This window comes from Pteronotus mesoamericanus, unplaced genomic scaffold, assembly GCF_021234165.1.
Source record: "Pteronotus mesoamericanus isolate MK-2021 breed Mesoamerican mustached bat unplaced genomic scaffold, CSHL_Meso_final contig_58, whole genome shotgun sequence".
NCBI classification, from domain to species: Eukaryota; Metazoa; Chordata; class Mammalia; order Chiroptera; family Mormoopidae; genus Pteronotus; species Pteronotus mesoamericanus.
Genome location: NW_026555205.1, coordinates 5,462,514 through 5,483,280, shown reverse-complemented (window position 1 = coordinate 5,483,280; position 20,767 = coordinate 5,462,514). Strand labels below are relative to the sequence as shown.

The 20,767-nt window shown below is 40.5% G+C and overlaps 1 protein-coding gene across 4 annotated transcripts in view; it reads left to right on the top strand.

Moving 5' to 3' along the window:
* Positions 1 to 20,767, top strand: part of PAK3 (p21 (RAC1) activated kinase 3) — a 157,134-nt gene that overhangs the window by 118,497 nt on the left and 17,870 nt on the right. The gene's annotated exons all lie outside the window — the stretch shown is intronic.

Here is a 20,767-nt window from a genome sequence, read left to right as displayed (position 1 = left end):
GATCTATCTAGGAAACACTTGCTTTATAACTACTTTAACAAAATAAATAAGTACATTTCCAGAACAGCTGTAATTTTTAATATTAGATTTTGTTTCATTATCAGTAATGATTTATTGAGCAACAACAGCTTGGTAGGTAGTAAATGGAACACAGAATAAACACAGTGCCAGCCTGATGAAATCACAAACTTAATTAGACTGTCAAGTAGAAAGCGAATGGAAATAGCTTGTGTTGGGTGACTCAGTTTGCTACTACAGAATTAGAGGCTTCACATTGCAAAGAGCAAAGTTCCATTTCATAGCTTAACACTACCATCTTGATTCATATGTGCTATTGATCATGAGAGGAAAAGGCAAAGGAATATGAAAGAAAGGCATGCTCAATACAGAAGTCAGCCAATAGCTATTTCATTCTATATAGCCAAAGGGTGAGCCAGAAGCTGTGTTGTATATATAAGGGTTATTACACTAATGAAAAAAAAAGAAATGTTCACAGATTCAAATTCTACTCTCAAAATGTAATCAGAGTCTACTTAATAGATCTACAATGCCAAAGGCATCTTGAAAACTACATCATTACCATTAAGAATCTGCAATTGAATTTTACCCTTAATATACAAAAACCATTGTCCTTAGTAAATTATTAACTGTTCCAGGGGTGTCCAACCTGTGACTCACAGGCCATATGCGGCTCAAGATAGCTGTGAACACGGCCTAACACAAAATCATACATTTACTTTAAACATTACGAGATTTTTTTGTAATTACGTGTTGCAGTGTATTTAATATGTGGCCCAAGACAGCTCTTCTTGCAGTGTGGCCCAGAGATGCCAAAAGGTTGGACACCCCTGGCACATTAAGTTTATAAAATCTATATTCAAGTCAAATATATGTGGCTTTATATACATGTAAAGAAACCTGCAAACTAGTTGTTGCTTTTGCAGTTGAACATTTTGTAATTTAGAGCTGCATTCCCTATGTATGAAGGAGATGGGGTCAGCCTTCTCCTGTCCCCTCCTAATTCCCTTCTGCTACTTGTCCTACTCACTTCACAGATTAGAAAACAACAGATAAGAGTGAATTCTGTAATGAATGCTATGGGCTATTGCTCTGGTCTCAATCTAGAAGTGAGACGTGCACATTGATTAGCTGCCTGCTGGGCTGAGTGGAAAAGAAGGGGTATTTTCCCATGTTTACAGGTCAGCCCTCAATGAATTTAATCAAGCCCACCCCTAACCTGTGGACCAGCACATAAGGACAATTACTTGGGTTTGTCCTTGTTTAACCACATTTGCTTGTTAAGAAATAGCAGTGAGAAAACACATCAAGCTTATTGTTTCCATGGATTTCCTGCTCTAATTCTTCAGAGTTTGGAGGCATTAAACAGGGTTAGGGCTGTTTTGCTTTTTTCCTTCTAGTGAGCAATTTACAACCTGAAAAATTTAAGGGTTAAATAAATGATTCTGTAAAGCAACTGGCCTCAGTAATGTATTTATTACCTTCTTCAGTTCCCCATTACAATTGCTCTCTCACTCACTAGGCCATTAACTGTTGGAAAAAAAGGAAATAAATTTTAATCTTTATAAGCATATGGTAGACTGGGATTAGAACTCATAATTAACACCTTGTCTCTCAGAATCCACAGACTTGTATCTAAACAAGTACTTGCAGATTAACAAAATACCAAGTTCAAGAAGCCTTCATTAAGGCTATGTAACAAAAATACCTGTCAGAAAGACCATCTTGTCGAAATCCACTGATAAGGATTTACTCTAACTTTGCTCATTACTTTCCACCTGTGTTCAACCTCCAATGAAACAATAAATAAATCCATAATGAGCCAGCCCTCTATCTCTCTGCTGGGCACCACAAGTACTTAGTTTTGGTTTTAAGTATGTTGTCCTCATGTTCTCTTAAAACACAATGTCTCATGCTATATGACCTTATTTCTGATTTAAAAAAATGTAGTCACTGAAACCATGAAGAGATTGGAGAGAAAAACATAACATGAACCTGTAAAAAGCCTATATTTTCTTGAATACTGGTTACCTGACCATGAGTGGGGAAATAGAAAATCACACACCTTCAGAATTATAAAGGAAAACTAGGTTAGTCCTTCTTTCTTTAAAAATCCTTCCAATACTACTACCCATCCACCATTTTAGGCTTTGAGGAGGAAAAAGAAAATAAGTGGAAGGAAGACAGAGTAGTAGAGTAGGGGTAGTATGTTGATGTAAAAAAAATTGGCCCTTGTAGTAAGGCAGATCTAGGTATGCCCTGGCTCCAAAACCTGTAAATTCTCTGACCTTGTGCAAGTCATGTAAAACTTTTATATGCCTTATAAAATTGCTTTATACATATGCTTTATATGGGAACCGTATCTATCTTACAGAATTAGTATGAAAGCTAAATGAAATAATGCATGTAAATTGCCTAGCACAGTGTCTAGTTCAGTGTAGGAAATATATTAAAGACAGTTATATATATCTTTAATGTGAGAAAGGAAAATGAGAGAAAGGATTCTTAGAATGCTTTTTACTCCATGAGAGGTGATTAGATACCCCACTTCCCTAAAATCTTCCCCTCTGCACTGATTATACTCCTATTTCCTCAAGAAGTAGAAGATTCTGCACAGTTCAGTTAAATTATCATGAACCGGTAACACTGAATAGGAGAGGTTAAAGGTGAAGTCTGGGACTATACATTTGAATGTTGTTCGCATTTCACTGGGTTTTTTGTGTCTTTGTTGTGTCAGTTGCAACTGAGCATGCTATGAATATTGCCTGTTAACACATCATTGATGCAAGGAATTAGCTATTATCTGCCCCCCCAGTTATAAAGTGGTTAGGATTTCTTAAAATGTAAGTTAATGTGTACTAATTGACCTAATTTGTTCATAAAATGCCTTTTAAAGGTTAAAGATTTATTAACTATACTATGATATTGGTACCCTTCCAGATACAGAGAGGAGACAAGCTTCTTTCTCCCACTGCCTGAAGTCTTTGTAGTCAAAATAATTGACCTTCATCATGTTGTTATGTCACCCATGGGCATTTTTAGGGCCATCTTCAATAATAACATGTGTTGTTCTTTCTGTTTATCAAAGTGACTGAGGTTAAAATCAAACTTTCCCTCAACATGCAAATCAAATGTTGGTGTTCTATTCATCAACCTGACTTGTTTTTGTTAATTGAAAACATAATTTTTAAACCTGTGATTGGTCAGTGATCCACGGTGGTGGAGGAGAACATGGAAGCTATCCTCTTCCCAGGAACAATTTGGAATAATAACCAAATTGTAGAGATATATCCTGAATAATGAACTGAACAATAGATGGAGAGAAGCCTTATGACCATATACAGAGAGGAAAAACCATTTTACCACAATGAGACTGGTGGAGAGTATGGAGGAAGCATGAGAGGGCTGGTTGGGCTCCAATGGGTAGCAGCTGAAGTTCTGGAGGGATATTTCAGTGTCCAGGCAGTTCCCCCTGAGAAGAGGGATTCTAACCCCAAGCTGGGCTCCCCAACCTAAGCACCAGTGCCAGGAAAATAACCCAAAAAACATCCAGCTGTGAAAATCAGCAGGGTTTCTGTCCATCAGGGAGAGATGGCTGGGGAAACAGAGAGCCTCTTAAAGGAACAATACACAAAATTTCACTTGCGGCCACTTACCCTGGGCTCTGGCAGAGGGAGGGAAGAGTGGACTAGAGACACTTGAGGAGAGTCTGAGTTTGGTGGCTCTGGGGAGAGAATGGAAGGAGCAGCCACCAAGATCCCTGTGCTGAGTCATCCCCCATACTGCAGAAGCCAGATTATATAGGCAGAGCACTCATCTCTGAATGGCATCAGCCTGAGGGGAAGCAATAGCCCCACCGACAAAAATTACTTTTTAGCACTTCTGTGATGCTGAAGCTGAGCTGCTGATTACAGCTTGAAGCTATATCATTAATTAGTGTAACAACTAAGGCAGATTTCAGGGAACTCTATGAGACTTCAGATGACGCTCCCCAAGGCTGGATGCTGATAAAAGCTGGCCTTGGTGCACAGCCTGGTTCTTTCAGCACACAAACAGGCCCATCAGAGGGAACTACATGCTGTGGATAACTGATACCTCCAAACAGGCTGAAAAGGGCCAGTCACAAGCAGCATCTGACAACAGCCTACACTAGAGTCTATGCAGATCTACCTATTTCATTGAAGGAAATACAAAGAAGGAGCCAAAGTGGGAAAACAAAGAAATAGACCCCAAATGAAAGGAAAAAAGAATTCTCCAGAAGAACAGCTAGATGAAATGGAGGCAAACAATTTATCAGATAGAGAGTTTAGAGTGATGATTATAATGATATGAATAACATGAAAAAAGACACAGAGACCATAAAAAAGGATCAGTCAAACCTGAGCACTCTTCTCCAATGAGGACATGTAGATGGCCCAGAGACATATGAAATGATGCTCAGCACTGGACAGCTACATGCAAAAAATTGAAATTTGATGACCAACTTACACCATACACAAAGATAAACTCAAGATGGATAAAAGACTTAAATATAAGTTGTGACACCCTAAAAGTCCTAGAGGAGAACATAGGCAGGGAACTCTCAGATATCGCATGCAGCAATATTTTCACCAATATGTCCCCTAGAGCAAGAGACACAAAGGAAAGAATAAACAATTGGGACTTTATCAAAATAAGAAGCTTCTGCATGTCCAAAGAAAACATCAGCAAAATGAAAAGGGAGCCAACCATATGGGAAGATGTATTTGTCAATGATACCTGAGACAGGGGTTTAATCTCCAAAATATATAAAGAACCCACATGTCTCGAATGAAGGAAGACAAACAATCCAATTAAAAAAATAGACAAAGGACATGAACAGACAATTCTCCAAGGAGGACATACACAGGGCCCAGAGACCTATGAAAGGATGCTTAGCATCACTAGCCATCAGGGACATGCAAATTAAAACCACACTGAGATACCACATCACACCAATCAGAATGGCCATCATAAATAAATCAACAAACAACAGGTGCTGGCGAGACTGTGGAGAAAAGGGAACCCTAGTTCCCTGTTGGTGGGAATGCAGATGGGTGCAGCCACTGTGGAAAACAGTGTGGAATTTCCTCAAAAGCTAAAAATGGAACTGCCTTTTCACCCAGTGATTCCACTGCTGGGATTATACCCTAAGAATCCCAAAACACCAATTCAAAAGAACCTAGACACCCCAATGTGCATAGCAGTGCAGTTGACAATAGTCAGGTGCTGGAAGCAACCTAAGTGTCCATCAGTAAATGAGTGGATCCAAAAGCTATGATACATTTAGGCTTCCGGAAAAAAGATGGCGGAGGAGTGAAAGGGAGTCACGCTGACCTCCTCACAAAACCAAACTGGAATTGCAACTAAATAATGGAGTAATCACCTGGAAAGCAGTGAAGCGATAGTGGGAGAGGAGTCTTGGTGCCGCGGACAGTGGATTCTACTCTCACACATCCCACGAGTGAGAATTGCGGTGGAGGCTCGAGAGGGTGGGCTGGGTGCGCACGGGCACTGGCACCAGAGGGACATTGAAACGGCCAGTTAGCGTCCCCCCGAGAAGAACGGGGTCTGAATCATAAACAGGAACCCCTAAACTACAGCAGCTAAAGCCAAGAAAATACAGACAAAACGCAACCCCAAAAAGCTTAGGGGTGCTCTCTACCAGAGACAGGTGGCTGGGGATGCAAAGAGATATTTAAAGGGCAAACGCAAAAGTTGCAGCGGCAACCACCCTCCTTGATCGCTGGGTAGAGGCGGCAGCAGGGTGGGCTGGTGCCTGGGAAAAGACTGGTGAGGAAAACTTTGTGAAGAGAACTGACACAGCGGCGGGTGGAGCCCGGGTGATAACACACCTCCCACTCTGCAGCTACTATCTCTATCAGGCATAAGGGAATCAATTAACCTGCCTTTTGTGCGCTCCGCACACAGCTTGTACGCGTGTGAGCTGCGGGGCTGAGTGCAGACTGGCTGGGAGAGCCTCTAGGAGAGACTGGAGAGGGAGGCGTTGGGGAAAGAATGGGAGGAGGAACCGGGGAGTCCCGACTCCCTCCCCGTTCGGTAGTCTCCATTGTGGGCTGGAAAGGCGCGACCCCAAAGAGGCAGAAGCGGGGTGCACATGAACCAGACTGCCTGCAATTGAAACGCAGTCCGCACAGGGGGTGGATCCTTGGCCGAAGGGGTGACAGAACTGCCCAGAGGCCCCTGAGGGGAGACTAGAAACGGAGGCATTGGGGAAAGAACGGGAGGAGGAACCAGGGAGTCCCGACTCCTTCTCCTTGCCGTAGTCTCCATTGCTCGGGAAGAGGCCACACCCCCAAAGAGCCAAAAGCTGAAAAGCAAACATAGACACCCCCAAAACACCCAGAGGAGGCGTGCACACTTGCGCCAAGTGACCGGCGAGGGTTGGCGAGCGTGCGTGTGACCCACGCGGGCTGGCGAACGCTTGCACCTGCCGGCAAGGCCTCACACAGACTGGCACCCATACGGCCTGCGAGGGAGTGCACAGAGGGGCAAGGGCAGGTGTAAACTGACCTACCCGCCGTGATTGCTGAGTGGCCCACAAAATAAGTAGAGCTGCCCAGAGTCCCTGGAGGAGAGACCAGAAACAGGATTAACCAGAGAGTCCTACAGCTGATTTCCTCCCATTTCCGTAGTCCCCATTTGGCGAGGGCAAGCAACGCACCCAAAGAGCCAAAAGCGGGGAAAACACACAATAGAAGACCCTAAATTGACCAGTGCCGCGAAGCTCGCGTGCCAGGGAGGCCAGATGAGTACAGGAGGTCGCGAATAAGGCCCCTGGTCTGGGGCAAGCACATGCGAGCCCAGGCAGGTGGGGGACCCTGCCGCGCTGGAAACGCGCTCAAGGCGCCAGCGTGAGAGCGCAGAGAGATCCCAAAAAATGGCTCAGCCCTGACCGAAGGGGTCACAGAGCTGCTCCAAGCAGGAGTCAGACACAGGCATTAGACTCCTGAAAGACTCAAAAAAACAACCCAAGGCTGTATAGGGTCAACAATTGACATCATCAGAGGCAAGCCCAGAAAGAAAAGTAAAGGACAAAAATACTTAACAGACTCTCACAAAAATGGGAAGAAAAAGAAGTTCCCCTCAAATGAATGGAAAAGGGGACTCCCCACAGAGAGAGCGAAATGAAATAGAGGCAAGGGAACTATCAGATATGGAATTCAAAACAATGGTTCTAAGGAAGCTCAATGAGCTCAGCCAGCTCAAAGAGAACTATGAGAAACTGCAGAGAAACTATCAGGATCTCACAGCAAATTATATCAGCCTGGAAAAGGACATAGAAACTATCAAGAAGACACAAGAGGATATGAAGAATACCATTTCTGAATTGAAGAACACAGTAGAAGGAATCCAAAGCAAGCTGGATGAAGCTGAGGATCGAATCAGTGAGATGGAGGACAAGGTAGAAAAAAGCTCCCAGAAAGAACAAGAAAGGGAAAAAACGGCTCAAAAAGAATGAAGAAGCATTTAGGGAAATGCAGGACAACCTGAAACGCAACAATATCTGTATAATAGGGATACAAGAAGGAGAAGAAGAGGAGCAAGGAATAGAGAACCTCCTCGAAAAAGTAATGATGGAAAATTTCCCTAATTTGAGGAGAGAAAGGTTCTCATGGATCCAGGAGGCACAGAGGACCCCACTCAAGAGGGACCCAAGGAGGTCCACTCCAAGACACATCATCATTAAAATGGCAAATGTCAAAGACAAAGAGAGAATCCTCAAGGCAGCAAGGGAGAAGGAGAAAGTAACATACAAGGGGGCCCCGATACGCCTAAGACCTGACTTCTCAACAGAAACACTACAAGCCAGAAGGGAATGGCAACAAATATTCCAAGCCATGAAAGCAAAGGCCTACAGCCAAGGCTGCTCTACCCAGCTAGGCTCTCCATTAAAATAGAAGGAGAAATACGGAGTTTCCCAGAAAAAAGAAAGCTAAAAGAGTACATCTCTACCAAACCAGCACTCCAAGATATGCTAAGGGGACTGGTTTAAGCAGATGAAGGAAAAGAATGAGACAGAGAGGAACACAAGTACAAAGAGAAAAGATGAGTAAGTTTCTATCAGTAATATCTTTCAATGTGAATGGACTAAATGCCCCAATCAAAAGACACAGGGTAGCTGAATGGATAAGAAAACATGACCCACACATATGCTGCCTACAAGAGACCCACCTCAGAGCAAGAGACCTACATACATTGAAAGTAAAGGGATGGAAAATAATATTCCAAGCAAATGGACATGACAAAAAGGCAGGGGTTGACATACTTGTATCAGACAAAGTAGATTTCAAAACAAAGGCCATAATGAGAGACCCAGAGGGGCACTTTATCATACTTAAAGGAAGAATCTATCAAGAAGACATCAACATTGTAAACTTATATGCTCCCAATATAGGAGCCCCCAAGTTTATAAGGAAATTGTTGGATGACTTCAAAAAAGATATAGCCAGCAACACACATATACTAGGGGATTTCAACACCCTGCTGTCAAAAATGGACAGATCTTCCAAACAAAACATTAATAAACATATCGTGGTGCTGAATGACACACTCAATCAAAGAGACTTAACTGACATATATACAACCTTACATCCCAAAGAAGAAAAATACACATTCTTTTCAAATGCTCATGGAAGTTTTTCAAAGATAGACCACATGATAGGACACAGGCAAGCCTCAGCAAATTCAGGAAAATTGAAATAATACCAAACGTTTTCTCAGACCACAAGGCCTTGAAACTCGAAATCAACCTCAAAGAGAAACTTCAAAACTTGCAAACTCATGGAGACTGAACAGTACACTATTAAACAATGAAAGGGTCAATAATGAGATAAGAGAAGAAATCAAAAAATTTCTGGAAACAAATGAAAATGAACAGAAAACTGTCCAAAACCTATGGGACACAGCAAAGGCTGTCCTGAGAGGGAAGTTCATAGCAAAACAGGCTTACCTTAAAAAGATAGAAACATTTTAAATAAAAGACCTAACACTACAACTTCAAGAACTGGAGCAACAACAACAAATAAATCCCAGAGCAAGTAGAAGGAAGGAAATAGTCAAGATGAGAGCAGAACTGAATGACATAGAGACAAAAAGAACAATTCAGAGGATCAACCAATCCAGAAGCTGGTTCTTTGAAAAGATTAATAAAATTGACAAGCCTTTAAGCAGACTCATCAAGAATAAAAGGGAGAGGACCCAAATTAATAATATAAGAAATGAAAGAGGAGAAATAACAACGGATACCATAGAAATACAAATGATCATCAGACTATTATGAACAATTATATGCCAAGAAATTTGAAAATCTTGATGAAATGGACACATTTCTAGAAAAGCATAATCTTCCAACACTGAAGGAGGAAGAAACAGAAAGGTTGAACAGACCGATAACAGTTGGGGAAATTGAAGCAGTAATCAAGAAACTCCCAGCACACAAAATCCCAGGGCCAGACAGTTTCCCAGGAGAATTTTACAAAACATTTAAGGAAGAGGTAACCCCTGTCCTTCTCAGACTATTCCAAAAAATCCAAGAGAAGGGAAGATTCCCAGACTCCTACTATGAGGCCAGCATCACCCTGATCCCAAAACCAGATAAAGACCCTACAAAGAAAGAAAACTACAGGCCAATTTCGCTGATGAACATAGATGCTAAAATCCTCAACAAAATATTGGCAAACCGCATCGAGCAATACATTCAAAAGATTCTCCACCACGATCAAGTGGGATTCATCCCAGGGATGCAGGGATGCTTCAATATACGCAAATCAGTAAACGTGATACATCACATAAATAAAAGAAAAGACAAAAACCACATGATCATCTCAATAGATGCAGAAAAAGCATTTGACAAGGTACAGCACCCATTTATGATCAAAACACTCAGCAAAATGGGAATAAATGGGGCATTCCTCAACATAATAAAGGCCATATATGAGAAACCTACAGCTAATATCATACTCAATGGGCAAAAACTGAAAGCTCTCGCACTAAGATCGGGAACACGACAAGGATGTCCGCTCTCACCGCTTCTTTTCAACATCGTATTGGAAGTCCTAGCCACAGCGGTCAGACAAAAGAAAGAGATAAAAGGCATCCAAATAGGAAAGGAGGAAGTAAAACTATCATTGTTTGCAAATGACATGATAGTGTACATAGAGAACCCTGTAGACTCTACCAAAAAACTCCTCAACCTAATAAGTGAATTTGGCAAAACAGCAGGATACAAAGTCAACATTCAGAAATCAAAGGCGTTTTTGTACACCAGCAATGCAATAGAAGAAGAAGAAATCAGAAAAAATATACCATTTGATATAGCATGAAAAAAGATAAAGTACCTAGGGATAAATTTAACCAAAGACACAAAAGACCTGTATGCAGAAAACTATACAACATTGAAGAAAGAAATTAAAGAAGACACAAATAAATGGAAGCATATACCGTGCTCATGGATTGGAAGAATTAATATCCTCAAAAAGTCCATACTACCCAAAGGAATTTATAGATTCAGCGCAATCCCTATTAAGATACCAATGACGTATTTCACAGAAATAGAACAGACATTTCAAAAATTTATATGGAACCATAAATGACCCCGAATAGCTGCAGCAATTTTGAGAAAGAAACACAAAGTAGGAGGGATCACAATACCGGACATCAAACTCTACTACAAAGCCACCATACTCAAAACAATCTGGTACTGGCACAAGAACAGACCCATAGACCAGTGGAATAGAATAGAAAGCCCAGAAATAAGCCCAGGTCTCTATGGACATCTAATATTCGACAAAGGGGGCAGAAGCATAAAATGGAGCAATAACAGCCTCTTCAACAAATGGTGTTGGGAGAGCTGAACGGCTACATGCAAAAAATTGAAATTGGATCATCAGCTGACACCATACACAAAAATAAACTCAAGATGGATAAAAGACTTAATATAAGTTGCAACACCATCAAAGTCCTAGAGGAGAACATTGGCAGGAAACTCTCAGATATCCCACGCAGCAATTTTTTCACTGATCTGTCTCCTAAAGCAAGGGACATAAAGGAAAGAATAAACAAGTGGGACCTCATAAAATAAGGAGCTTCTGCACGGCGAAAGAAAACATCAGCAAAATCAAAAGGGAGCCAACCATATGGGAAAATATATTCGCTAATGATACATCAGATAGAGGTTTGATCTCCAAGATATATAAAGAATTCACTCGACTCCACTCCAAGAAGACAAACGATCCAATCAAAAAATGGGCAAAGGACATGGGCAGATGCTTTTCTAAGGAGGAGATACAGAGGGCCCAGAGGCATTTGAAAGGATTCTCAGCATCACTCGCCATCAGAGAAATGCAGATCAAAACCACCATGAGGTACCACCTCACACCAGTCAGAATGGCCATCATAAACAGATCCACAAACAACAGGTGCTGGCGAGGCTGTGGAGAAAAGGGAACCCTAGTCCACTGTTGGTGGGAATGCAGACTGGTGCAGTCACTATGGAAAGCAGTGTGGAATTTCCTCAGAAAGCTGAAAATGGAACTGCCTTTTGATCCAGCGATTCCCCTGCTGGGACTATACCTTGAGAACACCAAAACGCCAATACAAAAGAACCTATGCACCCCAATGTTCATAGCAGCACAATTTACAATAGCCAAGTGTTGGAAGCAACCTAAATGCTCATTAGTAGATGATTGGATCAAAAATCATGGTACATATACACAATGGAATACTACGCAGCAGAAAGGAAAAAAGAAGTACTAAACTTTGCGACAGCATGGATGGAACTGGAGAGCATCGTGCTAAGCGAAATAAGCCAGGGGGCGAAAGACAAATACCATATGATCTCACCTCTAATTGGAACCTAACCAACAATGCAAAGATGCAAGGAAAATATGACCAGCAACACTGAAAGGAAAAGAAATCAACAGAGACAAGAGGGAAAGGGGGTGCAGGGAAAGGGAAGGGAAAGGGAAAGTCAAGGAACATATAGCAAGGACTCATGGACAAAACCAAAGGGGAAGAGCTGAGGGAGGGAAGGTGCGAGTGGGCAAGGGAAAGAGGTAAGGGGAGGCAGAGACAAATGTATTTAAAAAGTAAATAAATTTTAAAAACACAAAACAAAACAAAAGCTATGAGACATTTACACAATGGAATACTACACAGCAGACAGAAAGAAAGAGCTGCTACCCTTCGCGATGGCATGGATGGAACTGGAGAGCATTATGCTAAGTGAAATAAGCCAGGGGGTGAAAGACAAATACCATATGATCTCATCTATAAGTGAAACCTAATCAGCACAGCAAGCAGGCAAGGAAAATATGACTAGCAACATTAAAAGAAAGAAGAATCCGACAGGGACGGGAGGAAAGAAGGGAGGGGTGAAGTGGGGAGGGGAATGGGCACGGTTATTTCAAGTAACAGGTGTGAAGGACACATGGAAGAAACCAAGTTGGGGAGGGTTTGATGGGGGGAGTGGGGTGGATGAGGCAGGGGAAAGTGGTGGTGGGTAAAGGGAGACAAATATATTGGAACAATTAAAAATAATTAAAAATAAAGAAATGGTGCTCAACATCACTAGCCATCAGAAAGATGCAAATTAAAACCACAATGAGATACCACTTTACACCAGTCCAAATGGCCATCACAACCCAATCAACAAACAAGTGCTGGTGAGGTTGTGGAGAAAAGGGAACCCTAGTATATACTGTTGGTGGGAATGCAGATTGGTGCCGCCAATGTGGAGATAATATGGCATTTCCTCAAAAAACTAAAAATGGAACTGTCTTTTGACCCAACAGTTTCACTACTAGGATTATACCGTAAGAATCCTGAAACACCGATTCAAAAGAACGTATGCACCCTAATGTTCACAGCAGCATTATTTACAATAGCCAAATCCTGGACACAGTGTTAGTGCCCATCAGTAAATTAATGGATCAAAAAACTGTGGTATATTTACACAATGGAATACTACACTGCAGAAAGGAAAAAGGAACTCCTATCCTTTGTGGCAGCATGGATAGAACTGGAGAGTATTATGCTAAGTGAAATAAGCTAGGGGATGAAAGACAAATACCATATGATCTCACCTATAAGTGGAACCTAAACAAACAAGTGAGCAAAATAGAACCACAGGCATGGAAATAAAGAACAAAGTGACAGGGATCAGAGGGGAGTGGGGGGAGTATAACAGGGGAAAGAAGGGGAAGGATGAAGTCAAGGAACATGTATAAAGGACCCATGGACAAGAACAAGGTGGGGAGATTGTGGGAGGGAGGTATGCACAGGACATAGGAGAATAATGAAGGGGAAATGGGGACAACTGCAATTGAACAACAATAATAAATTTTTAAAAAACTGAAAAGAGGAAAGAAAATATTAAGGAAAAAACAGAAATATATAAAGAATGGAATATCTGAAATAAAATATACACTGGAAGGAATAAACAGTAGGTTAGATGAAGCAGAAGAATGAATCAGGCCACTTAGACAGTGGCATGATATATTCAAGGTGATGAAAAGCAAGGACCTACAACCAAGGCTACTTTACCCAGCAAGGCTCTCATTTAAAATCAAAGGAGAAAAAAGGAGCTTCCCAGACAAGGAAAAGCTGAAGTTTTTTTAGTTTTTAGTTTTGGATTATTGTATGTGTCTAGGATACCTGTATGTGTGAAGCAAATCTTGATGGACATAAAAGGACAAATTGATAGAAATACAGTCAAAGTTAGGGATTTTAACATCCCATTGACTTCAATGGATAGATCTTCCAGACACAAACCAACAAGGCCTTAAGTGACACACTAGATCAAATGAATTTAATTGATATCTTCAGAGCATTTCACCCTGAAATGGCAGAAGATACATACTATTCAAGTGCACATGGAACATATTCTAGGATAGACCACATGTCAGGACACAAAACAAGTCTCAATAAGTTTAAGAAGATGGAAATAATTTCAAGCATCTTCCCTTACCACAATACTATGAAACTCAAAATCAATCACAGGAAAAACACTGAAAAACACAAAAAGACATGGCAGCTAAATAATATGTTATTACACAATGAATGGAGAAACAATGAGATCAAGGAAGAAATCAAAAGATACCTTGAAACAATGAAAATGAGGACAGAACAATCCAAAATCTGTGGAACACTGGGAAAGAAGTCCTAAGAGGGAAATACATAAGGTTACAAGGAGATCTCAAAACAGAACAAAACAAAACAGAACAAAACAAAACAAAACCAAGAAAAAGCTCAAATAAACAATCAAACTTCACACTTAAAGGAACTTGGAAAAGAATTAACAAACAAAGCCCAAAGTGAGTAGAATGAAGGAAATAATAAAGATCAGAATAGAAATAAATGAAATAGAGTCTAGAAAAATGATACAAAACATCAATGAATACATGAGCTGGTTCTTTGAACATATAAACAAGACTGACAAACCTTTAACCATACCCATGATGATAAAAGAGAGGGCCCAAATAAATAAAATCATAAATGAAAGAGGAAAAATAACAACTGACACCGAAGAAATACAACGGTTTGTAAGAAAATATGAACAAGTATATGCCAACAACCTGGACAATCTGGATGAAATGGATAAATTCCTAGAAACATACAATCATCCAAAACAAATCAGGAAGACTCAGAAAATCTGAATGGACACATTACACCTAGTGAAATTGAAGCAGTAATGAAAAAAGTTCCAAGAAATGAAAGCCCTGGATGGGATGGCTTCACAGGTATATTTTACCAAATATTCCGAGAAGAACTGACACCTCTCCTTCTCAAACTATTTCATAAAATTTAAGAGGTGGGGAGGCTCCCAAAATCATTTCATGAGGCCAGCATTATCCGAATTCTAAAACCAGGCAAAGACACTACAAAGAAAGAAAATTATAGGCCAATATCCCTGATAAACATGGACACTAAATTCCTCAAGAAAATATTAGCACCAAGAGTTCCAGTCAAAGGGGTAGCAGGGGCAAACATAGCTCACCTCCTTGCACAACCACCTGTAAATTACAGCTAAATTATAGAACAGCAATCACTCAGTAACATCAGAAATCAAGTTGAATGGAAGCCTGACAACTACAGAATTAAGATAACCACAACCATCCAGACTGGTAGAAGGGGCAGAGACATGAGCGACCAGGTCCCATATCCATATATGGAAGATAAATATTTGGGAGGGATACTTCATGAGCAAGGATTCCAAGCCCCAAACTATGCCCCCTAGCCAATGGTTCCAGTGGCAGGAATATAAGTCCCCATATCTTCTGGCTGCAAAAACCATTGGGGATGGATGTGGTGGAAGAAACTTCTGGAATCCCAAGCAGTTCCTCTTAAAGAACACACACACTAGACTTACTCAGACTCACTCCCTTTAGGTTCTAGCACCAGCACAGAGGTAGCAGCTTAAAAGGCACCAGTGGAATATGGGGAGGAACTGAAGTGTCTAACATCAAGGCAAGAGCTAGGAGATAGCTTTCTCCCATACAGAAAAGTGGGCAGAGACCATTGTCACTTTTCTGAACCCTCCCACTTTGGCGCCACAGAGGTGGCAGGCAGATGCCATATCTGAGACTCCATCAACCTGGATAACTCTCTTTGCACTTCCCTGGAGGTCCTAGAGGCTCTATCCCTCCCAACTTACAGTTGTAAACACTGGTTTTTCCATATGAATGTCTGGTCTTTGCTCATGATTCAAAACTTCCTAAATCCTTTCAAATAACAGCTGGCTTCAGTGAATCCCCAGGCCCCGTATTTCTTACTAAGTATCCCTAGGCATGGCATTAGCAGCAACCAGCCTAGGTTCACAGCTTGGCTTTGCCTGAGAATCTCCAAGCCCAGAATAAGTAGCAGCCATCTCACATTGCTTTGTAGCTCATGCAGGGTGGCCCTAGGCAGAACACAGGTGGGAGCTGAACTTTGCCTGCAACACCCAGGAAATACCAGGGGCTGTGCATCCAATGGACAGGTACAGACCACATTGGAGCACCACCACCCTGCCTCTGCACAGATGATCCTCCATGTTGGTTCTGGGATGATGGTTAGTGTTCACAGCCAATCATTACAACTGACTGGCCTGGGTAATTCCCTCCCATTGACCTGCCAACAGCAACAGCTCAGCAGCTCAGGGGAGAGTGTACTCAGCTCACATGAAGGGCACACCTCGAATACTCAGCTTGGGTGATAGGGGAAGCTGTGCCACTGGACCCCTACAGGACACCTACTATGGTAAGCCACATTACCAAGACAGGGACTCTTAGTAGTTCTACCTAATACATAGAAACAAACACAGGGGGGCTGCTAAAATGAGGAGACCAAAAAAAAAATGGCCCAAATGAAAGAACAGATCAGAACTCCAGAAAAAGAACAAAACAACATGGAGATAAAACATCTATCAGATGCAGAGTTCAAACCCTGGTTATAAGGATCTTCAAGGAACTTAGTGAGGACCACAAAAACATTAAAAAAAAATCCAGTCAGAAATGAAGGATACACTAATTAAAATAAAGAACAATTTACAGGGAAAAAAACAGTTGACTGTATGAATCCAAGAATCAAATCAGTTTTTGGAACATAAAGAAGAAGAAAACCAATCAGAACAACAAGAAGAAAACAGGATTCAAAATAAATAAATAAATAAAACCCCCAAGGATACTGTAAGCAGCCTCTGGGGCAACTTCAAACATTCCAATATTTGCATCCTAGGTGTGCCAGAAGGGGAAGAGAAAGAGCAGGAAATTGGAAATCTATTTGAGAAAATAATGAAAGAACACTTCCTTGATTTGGTGAAGGAAATAGACATGCAAGTCCAGGAAGCACAGAGAGTCCCAAACAAGATGGATGCAAAAAGGCCCGCTCCAAGACACATCATAATTAAAATGCCAAAGATTAAAGATAAAGAGAGAATCCTAAAAGCAGTAAGTTAACTACAGGGCAGTTACCATAAGACTGTCAGCTGGTTTCTCAAAAGAAATTTTGCAGGCTAGAAGGGATTGGCAAGAAATATTCAAAGTCATGAAAAGCAGGGACCTACAGCTAAGATTGCTCTATGCAGCAAAGATATCGCTTAGAATCGAAGGGCAGATAAAGAGCTTCCCAGACAAGAAAAAACTAATGGAGTTCGTCATCACCAAACCATTATTATATAAAATGTTAAAGGGACTTATTTAAGAAAAAGAAGATCAAAACTATGAACAATAAAATGGCAAGAAATATGTATGTATCAACAATTGAATCTAAAATAAACACCTAACCAAACAAAAAGAACAGATACAGAATCATGGATACAGGGGCCATTTTGATGGTTGCCAGATGGGAGGGCTTGCATTGGGATGGGTGAAGAGGTGAGGAGTTAAGAAGTACAAGTATGTAGTTAGAGAATAGCCATGGGGATGTACAGTACAGTATAGGAAATGGAATAGCCAAAGAACTTATACCCATGACCCATGGACAAAACATTGGTTTGGGAATTGCCTGAGGACATCATGAGGATTGCTGGTTGCATAATGGGGGCAAAGGGAATAAAATCAGGGCTACTGTGAAAGTATAACCAATAAAATTTAATTTAAAAAGTAAAAAAAAAAAACAGCCCTGGCTGGCATGGCTCAGTGGATTGAGTGCAGGACTGTGAAGCAAAGGGTCACCAGTTCAATTCGCAGTCAGGACACATGCCCAGGATACAGGCCGGATCCCCAGTTGGGAGCATGTGAGAGGCAACCACACATTCATGTTTCTCTCCCACTATTTCTCCCTCCCTTCCCTTCTCTCTAAAGCTGAATAAATAAAATATTTTAAAAATAAATTAAATACATTTTTAAAATATTAGCAAGCCGAAAACAGCAACACATTGAAAAGATCATACACCTTGATCAAGTGGGATTTATTTTGGGAATGCAAGGATGGTACAACATTCGCAAATCTATAAATATGAATCACCACATAAACAAAAATTAAGGATAAAAACCACATGATTGTATCAATAGATGCAGAAAAAGCATTTGATAATATCCAGAACTAATTTATGATAAAAACTCTCAGGAAAGCAAGATTAGAGGAAACATACCTAATCATAATAAAGACCATATATGACAAACCCACTGCTAGCATCATACTGAATGGGAAAAACTAAAGGTGTTCCTTCCCCTTAACATTGGGAACAAGACATGAATGTCCACTTTCTACTCTTTTACTCAATATTGCACTGGAACTCCTAGCCACAGAAATCGTATGAGAAGAAGAAATAAAAGGCATCCAATTAGAAAGGCAGAAGTAAAACTGTCATTATTTGCAGATGACATGATATTGTATATAGAGAACCATAAAGATTACACCAAGAAATTACTGGAACTGATAAATGAATTCACCAATGTAGCAGGATACAAAATTAATATCCAGAAATCAGTTGCATTTTTATATGCCAATAGTGAACTGACAGAGGGGGGAATTGAGAAATCAATCCCATTCACAGTTGCTATGAAGGAATAGAGTACCTAAGAATAAACCTAACCAAGGATGTAAAAGACCTGTACTCTGCAAATTATATGACACTGAAGAAGTTGGAGAAGATACAAATAAGTGGAAGCATATACATTTTCAATAGGAAAAATTAACATTATAGTGTCCATGCTGCCCAGGGCAACCAGTTGATTGAACACAATTCCTATCAAGATTCCAATGATGTATTTCATGGAAGTAAAACTAATAATTTCAAAAATTTTTTGAAAGTTTATTATTTATTTTTATAGAGGGGAAGGGAGGGAGGAAGAGAGGGAAATAAACATCAATGTGTGGCTGCCTACTGAACACCCCATACTGAGGACCTGGTCTGCAACCCAGGCATGTACCTTTACTGGGAATTGAACCAGTGACCCTTTGGTTCACAGGCCAGTGCTCAATTCACTGAGCCACAAGAGCCAGGGAAAATATTTCAAAAAATTTTATGAAACTATAAAAAGTCTGACATAGCAACAATGATCATGAGAAAGAAGAACAAAGTTGGAGGAGTCACACTGCCTATAAGGCCATAGTAATCAAAATGGTGTGGTACTGGCATAAAAAGAGACCCATAGATCAATGGACCAGAATAGAGATCCCAGAAATAAACCCACACCTTTATAGTAAATTAATAGTCTACAGAGGAAGCAAGAACATACAATTGGCTAAAAATAGTCTTTTCAATAAATGGTGCTGGGAAAATTGGACAGATATTTGCATAAAGATGAAACAAAACCACCTTATTACACCACATAGAAGAATGAATTCAAAATGGATCAAAGAGTTGAATGTTAGACCCAAAACCATACAAATTGTAGGAGAAAAGCTAGGCAGCAAAATCTTGGACATAGCTCATATCAATATATTATCAGTTATATCTCCCCAGCAAGGAAAACAGGAAAGGAATGAATCAGTGGGACTATATCAAACTGAAGAGTTTTTGTACAGCAAAGGAAATCATAAACAGGATGAAGAGACATCCCTCAGAATGGGAGAACATATTTGCCAGTACATCTGATGAGGGGTTAATGTCCAAAATTTATAAAGAACTTACAAAACTCAACACTGAAAAATCAAACAACTCAATTAAAAACTGGGTAAAGGACCTGAATAGACACTTCTCCAAAGATGGCCAATAGATACATTAGTAGATGCTCAACATCGCTAATCATCAGAGAAATGCAAATTAAAATCACAATGAGATGTCATCTTACACCTGTCAGAATGGCTATCATCAGTAAATCAACACATGTGCTGGTAAGGATATGGAGAAAGGGGAACACTTTTGCACTGTTGGTGGGAATGCAGATTAGTGTAGCCACTGTGGAAAGCAGTATGGTTATACATAAACAAAATTAAAAATGTATCTGTCTTTCGACCCAGCAATCCCACTTCTGGGAATATATCTGAAGAAATGGAAAACACTATTTTGAATGGACATAAGTGCCCCTATGTTCATTGCAGTTGTTTTTGCAATCGCCAAGATGTAGAAACAGCCCAACTGTCCAACAGTAGATGAGTGGATAAAACAACTCTGGGACATTTACACAATGGAATTCTACTTGGCCATAAAGAAGAAGAAAATTGTGCCCTTTGTTACAGTATAGATGGACCTGGAGTACATTGTGCTTAGTGAAATATGCCAGTGAGAGAAGACAAATACAATGTGATTTCACTCACATGTGGAATCTAATGAACTAATTGAACTAACAAGGAAAATGGGGACTGACTCATAGATGGAAAGCAGGATTACAGCTGGGGGTGGAGAGGTTAGGGGGTGGAGGGTTTGAGCATAAAGGAAAGAGGACTCATGGACATGGACAACAGTGTGCTGTTTGCTGGGGGAAGGGAGGTATAAGGGGACTAAATGGTAATGGGAAAAATATAGTAAAGGTTACATTTTAAAATATCTCTGGTTATAATGGCCTGATTCTAAATAAGGAAGTAGAGTAATTTCCTTATAACAAGTCTTTATTTTGTTGTTTTTTTTTTTCTCAGCATAATAATGTGCCTTTTTATTAACATTGCATTCACACATAATGGAGCTGTTCGGTTAATGGGTTCTGATGGAATTTAATATTTATGAAATGTCTCAGTGACATTGAGTTGAGGGCCTTATTGGACCCTGAGGGTGGACCCCCTTTTATGTGTAATTTTCCAAACCTTTATCCTAATTGAGATGAAATTTTAAGTGTTCTCATTCTAC